This window comes from Mandrillus leucophaeus, unplaced genomic scaffold (assembly GCF_000951045.1).
Source record: "Mandrillus leucophaeus isolate KB7577 unplaced genomic scaffold, Mleu.le_1.0 Scaffold233, whole genome shotgun sequence".
Classification (NCBI taxonomy): domain Eukaryota; kingdom Metazoa; phylum Chordata; class Mammalia; order Primates; family Cercopithecidae; genus Mandrillus; species Mandrillus leucophaeus.
The window spans coordinates 1,178,527-1,188,472 of record NW_012102399.1 but is presented as its reverse complement, the minus strand read 5'-3'; the positions used below and the strand labels follow the sequence as shown (position 1 = coordinate 1,188,472).

Genomic DNA, 9,946 nt, shown 5'->3' with positions numbered 1-9,946 from the left:
ATGTTGTATTGTTGCAATTTTATAAAATCGGTGAGAAACTGATGAGATGGGAGAGAGGAGAGTCAGGCATGAGTACCAGAAACCAGGAGGATCCAGTGCACAATTAAATTTTGTAAAAAACCCTTAGCCTTTGAAGAAAGAATATTTCACCCATGTAATCAGAAAACAGGATAAAAAAGGTCAAGTTGATAAATTTGGATAAAGTGGTACTTTTAATGACTTATATTTTATCAAATTATTTTACTGTTAATTTTTCACATTGAGGATTTTAATTCATCTGGAATTGTATTATGGTGAAAGTTAGGGGTCTAATGTTATATTTTTCCAGGTGGATGGTCACTTGTTTCAGCATCATTCCCTGGTGCTTAGGAATGCCACCTTTATCCTCCAGGAAGCTCCCTCATCTTTAAAGGTTTATTTCTGTGTTCTCTGTTCTGCTTTTCTCATCTGTTTGTGACAAATTGCACTATAGTAATTAGTATAGCTTTATAGTAAGCTTCGACAACTGATCAAACAAAACATGGCTTACGATTTTTCTACCACATTGTCTTAGTCATTATTTTTAATCATCTAAGTATTGTCTCTATGTTTTTCCATTCTTATTTCTACTATTGTTTAATTATACATAATTTTCTTTGATGAGACTTGCCAGAGGATTTTCCAATTGCATAGTTTTGCTTCTAGTTTTGACTTTTTGGTCTATTTAGTAAAAGTTTCCAGTTTTATGTGATATCTTTTTTTTTTTTTTTTTTTTTTTCCTTTTTTTTTTCCTTTTTTTAATTTTTTCTGTCTCAAAGGGAAATTTTTAAATCACATGTAATCAAACTATAAATGACAGAAAACAAAATTATAAACGTGAAAAGTATTCCATAATATTAACTTTTTAAACATCTCAAGTGTAAAGCTTTTCAGAATTAGTAAGTGGACTTTGTCACATTGAATCATGTTAGCCAGTTGGTCTGTGATCAGTCTATATGGAGGTGACCATATGATCTTAAAGAGCAACAAAATCCACCTTTCTCCAAAAATGTCTTCCCCAGGTACCCAAACTTGGCATTGCTCATTCCTATACAGACTAACATCTAACTATATTGGCCCTGGTAATCAAATACCAATAGCGGTTGCATCTTTCAGCAACAACCCTCGACATTAAGCATTCCATCACAATGACTGAGGAAGCTGTTTCAATATGCAAATTCAGAAGGTCCGATGTGGGGATCTAAGAATCTCAAATTTAAATAAGCATTCTAGTTTATTAAAATAGCCATTCTAGAACCTCTCTTGAGAAATACTGCTGTAGAAGAGGAAAGAAGAGCTCTTCATTTACCTGGAAGTGATCTCAGAGCTTGCTCCCTATTAGCACCACAGTACCTTACTTTCTATTAGTTGATAATATAAGCAATAAGACAGGAATATCTCAGAGGAGAAGGTATTGGGGTAATGGCACCAGGCAGGAAGTAGTTTTGAGGGTGCCAGGCTAAAGAAGGATACCAGTCAATTGAGTCTCATGCAGCACTGTCCAATAGAACTTTCTGCAATGATAAAAAAGCTGCATATGCACACTGTCCAACAGAGTACCCTACTAGTCACATGTAGCTACTGAGTACATGAAATGTGGCTAATTCAACTGAGTAACTGAATTTTAAATTTTACTTAATCATTTTAATTAAAATGTATATAACCCCATGTGAACAGTGGTTATCATATTGGACAGCATAGGTCTGGAGCTTTGCCTAAGGCTGGGATAGAGATAGTGAAAAGAAACTTCATGCTAAATTAAACAATTTCTAATTTACAATTTTGCCAAAGGTCAAAATGGTTCTTTGTTATTAAGAATCATAGTATCAGATCTTGATATCATGCTAGCAGGGAGAGTTGTAAAACTGATAAAATGTATTTTACTAATAGTTCCTCTATTATTCTGCCAGTCACATAAATTGCCTTCAATTCAGAAGTTATTGAGATGTATTTTCAGGAAATCTTGATGACGGTTTGGCAAATGATAGACAAAAAAAAAAAAAAAAAAATTGGTGGTAAATATCCTTAGTACATGCTTCCAAGTCTTTCAAGCTAAATTTTCAGTACACATTGAAAAATGTATTGTGAATTTAGAGAATTGAAAAATATTTTTGACTGAGGAAATTTTATTAATAGTGATGGCTAACACTTTCAAAACACTAACCACATGCCAAGGAGTAGACTAATGCTGTACGTGAATTATTTAATTTAACTTAGACAAAACCATGAGGAACACATTGCTATCAATCACATTTGGAGATGGAAGAATCAAAGATCTGAGGAGTTCAGTAAACTGCCCAAAGCAGCACAGCCAGTCAAATGGAAACCATGACAAGAAGCAAGGTCTGTTTTCCCCCAGAGCACCACGGTGTGCTTCCTCTTTCTATTTAAATCTTGGGGGTCTTGAGTCTGGCAAAAACTTCCCTCCAACATTTAGTATTTTTAAAAGTCAGTTCTACTCTATGATAATTAAAATTTATCTCTACCGAGCACCTGGGCAAGTTTGGGTTCGTGATAGTGAATCTGAGGTAGGCTTGAGAGTTTGAGAACTTGAGAAAGAAGCTGGAGTTCCTGAGAGCAATCCTGAGATAGTTATTAAGGAGGAGAGATGGGGTGAGGGAGGAAGAGGAGGAGAGAGAGGCTATTGAGTTGTATGGGGATAGGGTCAACATGGACTCAAAGGCCAGTGGTATTCCCCTGGTGGCTTAACCCAGACATATTTTTAAATCAGACATAGCTTGTGCTTAATTTAGTTACTTGACTGCAATAGAAATCCTCCCTCCTTCCATTCTCTCCACTTTAAACCTTGTCAAATTTCACTTAATTCACTAATGTGAGTGGGAGTGTTGCTGGTTGGTTGGTTAGTTAGTCTTGAGAAAAGTGAGAAAATTTGGCTTTACTGATCAGAAAGAGAAACCTGGAAACACGAAGAATGCAAAATTCTCTCCCTGCCTGACTCCCACTCCAATAATTCCCATTACGTTATTTCTAAAATTTTCTCAGAGCATAGAATTTTGGGTTCAAGTCTATCTTGTCCTGCTCTTGGCTTGTAGGAAGGCCTCGACTGAGATCCAGATAACGTTTTAATTAAATATATATTTATCATTACAAACAGGACGAGATAGCTACCTAATTGCTGACCGTAAACCCTCTGACTGGTAGATGCAGACTGGCAGTCTTTTCTAACAAAGCATGAAATTCAAGTGTCAGAAGAGACCCAAAGGTTATCTAGTTCAATCTCCCCTTTGATCCTGGAATTCCTCTAAAACTTCCCTACCACACGATTGATCGTTTGTTTTTTTTTCCTCTTGAATTCTTCCCTTGACAGAGAACTTAATAACTCCCGAAGCAGCTCATTTCACCTAAGAAACTTGGCTTTTACCTGTAGTCATCGTTTACTTATTTATTTTTTTTTTAGGAACATAATCTCTTTATGTCTGCTTGAGATATATATGTTAGTTTAGATGATGAGAATGAGGAAAATACTGGAGACAATGTCTAGCTCCTGTGTTTGTCCCAATAAACTCCAATGGAAAAAGAAACTAAACAGGATCTGGATCGTTTCAGTCTACTGTATCCAGCTTATCAAATCCACAGCTGGGTACTTCTGGAACAAGGCTGCCCCAGGGGTGACGGTTAAAGATGAAGATGGCAAATATAAGGAATTCAACATGTCTATGCAGGGCAGTCTGATGTCGCCTCCATACGTTTTCTAAACTTCTCTATTTGGTCAGATCTGGGAGTGAGAGCAGGGTGCTTGCCTGTTTCAGTCCCACTGCTCCTCTGATTCTGCTTTGCTGCCTTAGAGGAGAACAGGTTTAGATCCTCTAGGGGCTGGTGGGGCCATGCCCTTGGCAGCTTGCTGGGCTAACCAGTACTTCTATCTTTTGATCTTGGGCCTCTCCAAGTTTACCAGAGACACAGGTACCTTCATAGTACCAAGTCCATTTACCGTCACCTCACACCAGTACTTGTCCCACCGAGTGAGGGACTCTCCTGGTAACTTTAATGTATGTGGGGTGACTGCAACACCAAGATTCTTGAGGAAGTGGCGGGCAACTGTTTCAGGGTTTAGCTCCTGTTTGATATTGTTCTTCATCCCTACCTCCAGGTGACAGTTTTTTGGAAATGTCACTGTTGCCTCACCTGCCCTGGTCTGGATCTTCTCTAACTTTCCTCCTGGTCTCGGCAATTTCTCCTCTTCAAACAGCTTCTTGTTTTCAGGTGATGCATATGCAGCCAGTCTCTGAGGAAGGAGTTGATTCCGGTCCACAGATTTCTTTACTGAGACCAGGTCACTCCATACTCCAAGTGTCCACAGACTGCATGAAAATGACCTCCAGGCTTTCTTTGGGCCAGTGCTTTGTGTCCTCCACCAGCTTATTAATGTGGTGTCACTGGTGCAGGCGCAGCTTCTGGCCCTCCCCGGCCACCGGTTCCTTCCATCCACCCAGCGCTCCACGATGCCCAGGGCCATGACAGTCCCATAGTCATAGTTTAATCCTTTGGAGCCATATTGAATGACTGAAATTTCTGGCCTAGATGATTGTCAGCCTTTTCTGACTCTTCCCTTCTCCCATCCCGGGTTACACATACCCAAAATCAGCAACCATTTCCTTAGGACATTGTGTGGGAACTTTAGTCATCCTGGATGCTTTCCCTGGAAGAATTTCCCGTTTGTCTGTAACCTTTAAAGTATGACACCCACACCCAAACATAATTCCAGGAACGCTCTGACCAACGCAGTGTAGATCCAGATTATCACCTCCATCAGAATGGACACATCATTCCAGTAACATGAACTATATTTTAGTCATTCTTCGACAACAGTTATCAAATGGCTTAAGGATAATGTGCATTTTAATCTATGTTGCTACTTAACTCCTATTTTGAATCTGTCTTTTTTTCTTTACATTCTAGAAGATGGTCTGAAATGCATAATGGAAATCACAGGAACTTCAAAGTTAGAGATTTTCCGTATGCATATAGTCTACATCATTTTAACCCTCTGTTTTTAAGAAAGTTATGTAACTTCTCTGAGACTCAGTTTCAATATTTGTTTAAGAGTTGGATAATGTCTAGTTGTTTAGTTTTGTTTTGAGGCTTAAATGAAATAATATATGTAAAATAACTAGCATGATGTCAAAGTACAGATTTTTCTGTTGTATGGCATGTTATCTTGGCCCATGTCCTAGCCCCTAGCCCATTAACATTTTTAGTTTTTCTTTTTCTTTTCTTTTTTTTTTTTTTCTGAGAGAGAGTCTCACTCTGTTGCCCAGACTGAAGTGCAGTAGCAAAATCTTGGCTCCCTGCATCCCCCGCACCCGGGTTGCAGCAGTTCTACTGCCTCAGCCTCCCAAGTAGCTGGGATTAGAGGCATGTGCCATCATGACCAGGTAATTTTTGTACTTTTAGTAGAGATGGGGTTTCACCATGTTGGCCAGGCTGGTCTCAAACTCCTGACCTCAGGTGATCCACCCTTCTCAGCCTCCCAAAGTGCTGGGATTACAGGTGTGAACCACTGCATGTATTTCATGATCATCATACCTTACCTAATTTAAGGTATTTTTCCCACGGTTTCAGCATTCATAAATTCTAACATGCTTTCAAGATTTTCATCCTAACAAGACAATGCAAATAGTGATGTTTTCTAATAAGAAATTTTTCAAATTGATGCTAACCCGTATTTTTACTAACCAAAAAAAAAGTAGGCAAAATAAAGCTTCTAGAACTTAGCAGATCAGAAAGACATTCCCATGTACAAGACAGTCACCTAAAGACTGCATAGTTGTAACATTAGGTAGAATTCAAATGCTTCCTAGATATATTCTTCATTTAGTTTATGTCAACTCTTTGTAGCAGACTGTAAAGATATCATCTCTGACCTTAAAGTTCACAAAAATAATAAGTAATTTATATCCTTGCCTCAATAATCATGTCTTTATTTTAAATACCCATGGTACAGTAAAAAACTTCTTTCACATAGAAAAAAATGCAATTGATTCTTTCAACAAATATTTATTGAGCATCTATATACACCTGATATTGTCCTTGGCAGAAAGGAAAGCAGCAAAGGTCTGCCTGTGCTTTCATGGATATTTTGCTGGAAAAGGACAATAAACAAGCAAACAAATAAATAATGTGTCAAGTGATTATACAAGTAGTGAGAAAATCAAATTGGAAATGGAAAATGTGGCGACATCAGTGATGGTGCTGGTGCTCTTCTAGATGGAATGGTTGGAGGAACCCACTCTTATATAAACTGCCATCTATGCAGAGACCTTAGGAATCTGAGTAATCTGAGAAAACTGCAGCCCAGGCAGTGGGCTCAGCAAGTTCAAAGATGCTAAAGGAAGTGTGTTTGGCTTAAGTAACAGCAAAAAGGTCCGTGAGACTAGGGTAGAATGATGGTAGAGTTGTAGCTGTGCTTGAAAATATATCAGATAGATGGAGGACCACGCCATGCAAGGGCTTTGAGGACATAAGAAGTATAGATTTACTATGTTATAGGGGCCTCAGCAGAGGAATAACATGATCTGACCTGTATTTTAAAAGGATCGCCATGGTTGCTGTGGATGATGTGGAATGCAAGATACAGGGTGAAATAAGAGATCAATGAATAGCTATCACAATAACCCAGATGAGATATAATGTGATTTAGACTGGAGTCCTAATGATGAAAGTGGTGACAAGTACCTGTTTTTTGGATATTTCAAAAGTAGAGCCTCAGGATTTGCTAATAATATTATATGTGGGGTATACGAGGAAGAGAATAATCAAGAATTAATTTTTACTGAGGAGTAGGAAGAATGGAGTAGCCTTTTACTAAAGTTGGGAGTCTGTGGAAAGCATCACATATTTTAGAAGTTAAAAATCAGGAGTTTGTTTTGGACATATTAAGATTTAGATGCCTAATGCATATATCCACCTGGAGATTATAAGAAAGTCTCTGTGTAGGATTCTGGAGCCCAATTCTGGAGAGGTCTGCACTACAGAAAAAAAAAAGTAGAGTGTCTAGAGAATAAATGCTATTTAAAGCCTTGAGAGTACATGGATTACCTAGTGAATGAGAAGTGACAGAGAAAAAAAAAGGTAAAAAGTTGAATCTGCAATATTTACACACCGTCAGGAAAATGAGGGACATTCAGAGATTGACTCTAAGATGCAGTGGCCCGTGAGGTAGAAGGCAAGATGAAGAAAGTGTTCCAAATGGCAAACAACAATTTCTCAATACCATCGACAATGATTCTTTGATTATATCAGATAATACTAGCTGTATTCACAGGATTGAAACACAAAATAGTTGAATTTGTTTAAAGTTGAATGCTCTCTTATAAGTAGGCATCCATCTTGGAGTAGTGTAACTGGGAACATTCTCATGAGAGTTGGACTGCAACGTGCGCTTCAGTGTTCAGTCTTCCTCAGCTACAGCAACTCCGTCTGAATTTGGCTTTGACCCTTCTTTCATTTCAAATCCTTGTATTAGCTAAAAGCAAGCTCTTATTCCCCATCTCTGCCACCCATGTAGCAGAGCGAAACCTGTAATTCGCAGGAGACAAAGAGCAGAAATAAAGATTCTGGTTCATAAGTTAATAAACAACCAATTGTGATGTTAAAGGCTAAATACATTTAGGCATGTATGGTCACATTGCTTTATGTTTGTCAATCTCATTTTATATAACCTGGACCAACAAAGCCAACAAGAGGGGAAATACACAGATATAAGGTCAGTTCAAGGGTTCAACAAAGTGCTCAAAATGATAGAATCAGCAGATAAAATGCTTCACAGGTTGCTAAGATACCTTAATCTGGGAAAAGAATCAGAATTAAGTTTTTGTTAAGAGGTTTATCATTCCCTATCCTGATCCTTTGATAGAGATAGTCTATAGGAATCTTAGCTTTGCAATTATATGGTTGGAGTAATTGGGGAAAAGTTTAGAAAAAGGGTTTGAACAGGAAAGATAATAGCTTAAGAATTTGAGAAGTCACTTGGGGAGAGTTGGGTCATCTTGAAATTGCTTTAGGCAAGCTTAAGCTGTTTAGAAGATTTTCTCTTTGTAAAGGAATAAAAAACTAAGCAATATTATTCTTCTGTGTGGATTTGCTACTGAAGACTAACATGCTTGAGTAAAGCAATCATAAAATCCATTTATTTAAGGAAAAAAATTAATAAATTTTGTTTTTATTTGTCCTTTGTGAAAAATTCTGTTTTTGCACATTTTACATACTGCTATTTAGTTCAAGCCATTTAATTTACTTTTTCCTTGATAAGGAAAAAAGATGTTATTTCAATTCTTAATCATTCAAAGCAATGCCAATAGACATCATATTGTAGATTTTTTTAAAAAAATTGTAAATTTGTGTTTCTGTATAAACCTATTGAAAAAGTTATACAACAAAGAGTTCTCATATGCCCTTTTTTGATTCAAACATTTGTAACTGCCCGTACTTGCAAGTAAACGGCCCATTTTGCTTGTAAGTTATTCTTTTTCCCTCAATAGATGAGAGGGTGGGTGTGTGTTTCTTTGTGAACCATTGAGAGCAAGTTGCAGATATGCTGACTTTTTTTTTTTTTTTTTGATGGAGTCGCTCTCTATTGCCAGACTGGAGTACAGTAGCACATCTTGGCTCACTGCAGCCTCCGCCTCCCAGATTCAAGCAATTCTCCTGTCTCAGCCTCCTGAGTAGCTGGGACTACAGGCCTGCGCTGCCATGCCTGGCTAATTTTTTTGTATTTTCAGTAGGGATGGGGTTTCACCATGTTGGCCAGGATGGTCTTGATCTCCTGACCTCGTGATCCGCCTGCCTCAGCCTCCCAAAGTGCTGAGATTACAGGCATGAGCCACCGTGCCCAGCTGGTGACATTTTATCTCCAATACTTCAATGTATATTTCCTAAGAACATGAGCATTCTCATGCATAATCACAGCACAGTTATAAAAATCAACACATTTAACATATATACAATATTATTACTGAATTCATAGTCCATATTTAAAGTGTGCTTATTGTACCAAAAACATACAATATACGATTAAGGTTTTACCAATCCAGAATTCATTCCAGGATGATACATTACCTTTTAATCTCCTTTTCCTCTTTTGGATCTCTTCTGATCTGGAACATTTCCCCAGACTTTATTTGTCATATATGGCTTTGACATTTTGGAAAGAGTCCAGGCCATGGTGTTTAATAATGGTAGAGAGATGTATATGAAATGTAAATGGCTGTGTATGGGCATATTCTGCCTTTATTCACTGAGAGGGTTTAGAAGTAATGCCACCTCCCTAGCTATGTGCACACCTGACCCATCCGGAGCTTGGTTTCTAAATACCTTTTCCCAGTAAAAGCAATCTGGGTTCTCTGGAGAAATGGCTGTTTACTGCACTGGAGCTTATATTCTGCCAGAAGCATGAAAAATAAAAAAAATTATTAAATAATGCAAGCAATTACAGATTATGAGAGGTGCTATAATAAAATATAGATGATATATTAAAAGAAAGGCCAACTTTTGTTATGGTGGTTAGGGCAAGACTCTCTGAATAAGTTTCGTTTAAGCTGAGACTCAGAGAAGGAAAAAGGGGCAGCCTTGTGAAGAACGTAGAGAAGAAAATTAGGCATAAGGAACAGAAAGTTAAAAGACCCTGATGTCAAAAGAGTTTAGTTTGCTCACAGATGAGAGGAAAGCACTGTGGTTGGAGCCTAGTACTGGGTAATGTTGGTGGGGATGGCCTGGGAGAATGTGGGTGTGATATCACATCAGGTTGGAAGGACAGGCATAGGCTACTAAACCTAGCAATTTACATTGTGTTCTGGGTGGAATGAGAAAGTCTTAGGAAGATTTAATGTGGGTAGTGACATGATGTGACTTATGTGTTTAAAAGATCATTCTGGCTGCTTTGTGAAAAATAAATTAGAAATGATTTGAG

General features: G+C 37.9%; 1 pseudogene; it reads right to left on the bottom strand.

Moving 5' to 3' along the window:
* Positions 1-3,820: 3,820 nt before the first annotated feature.
* LOC105541115 lies at positions 3,821-4,495 on the bottom strand (annotated as a pseudogene).
* Positions 4,496-9,946: the final 5,451 nt, after the last annotated feature.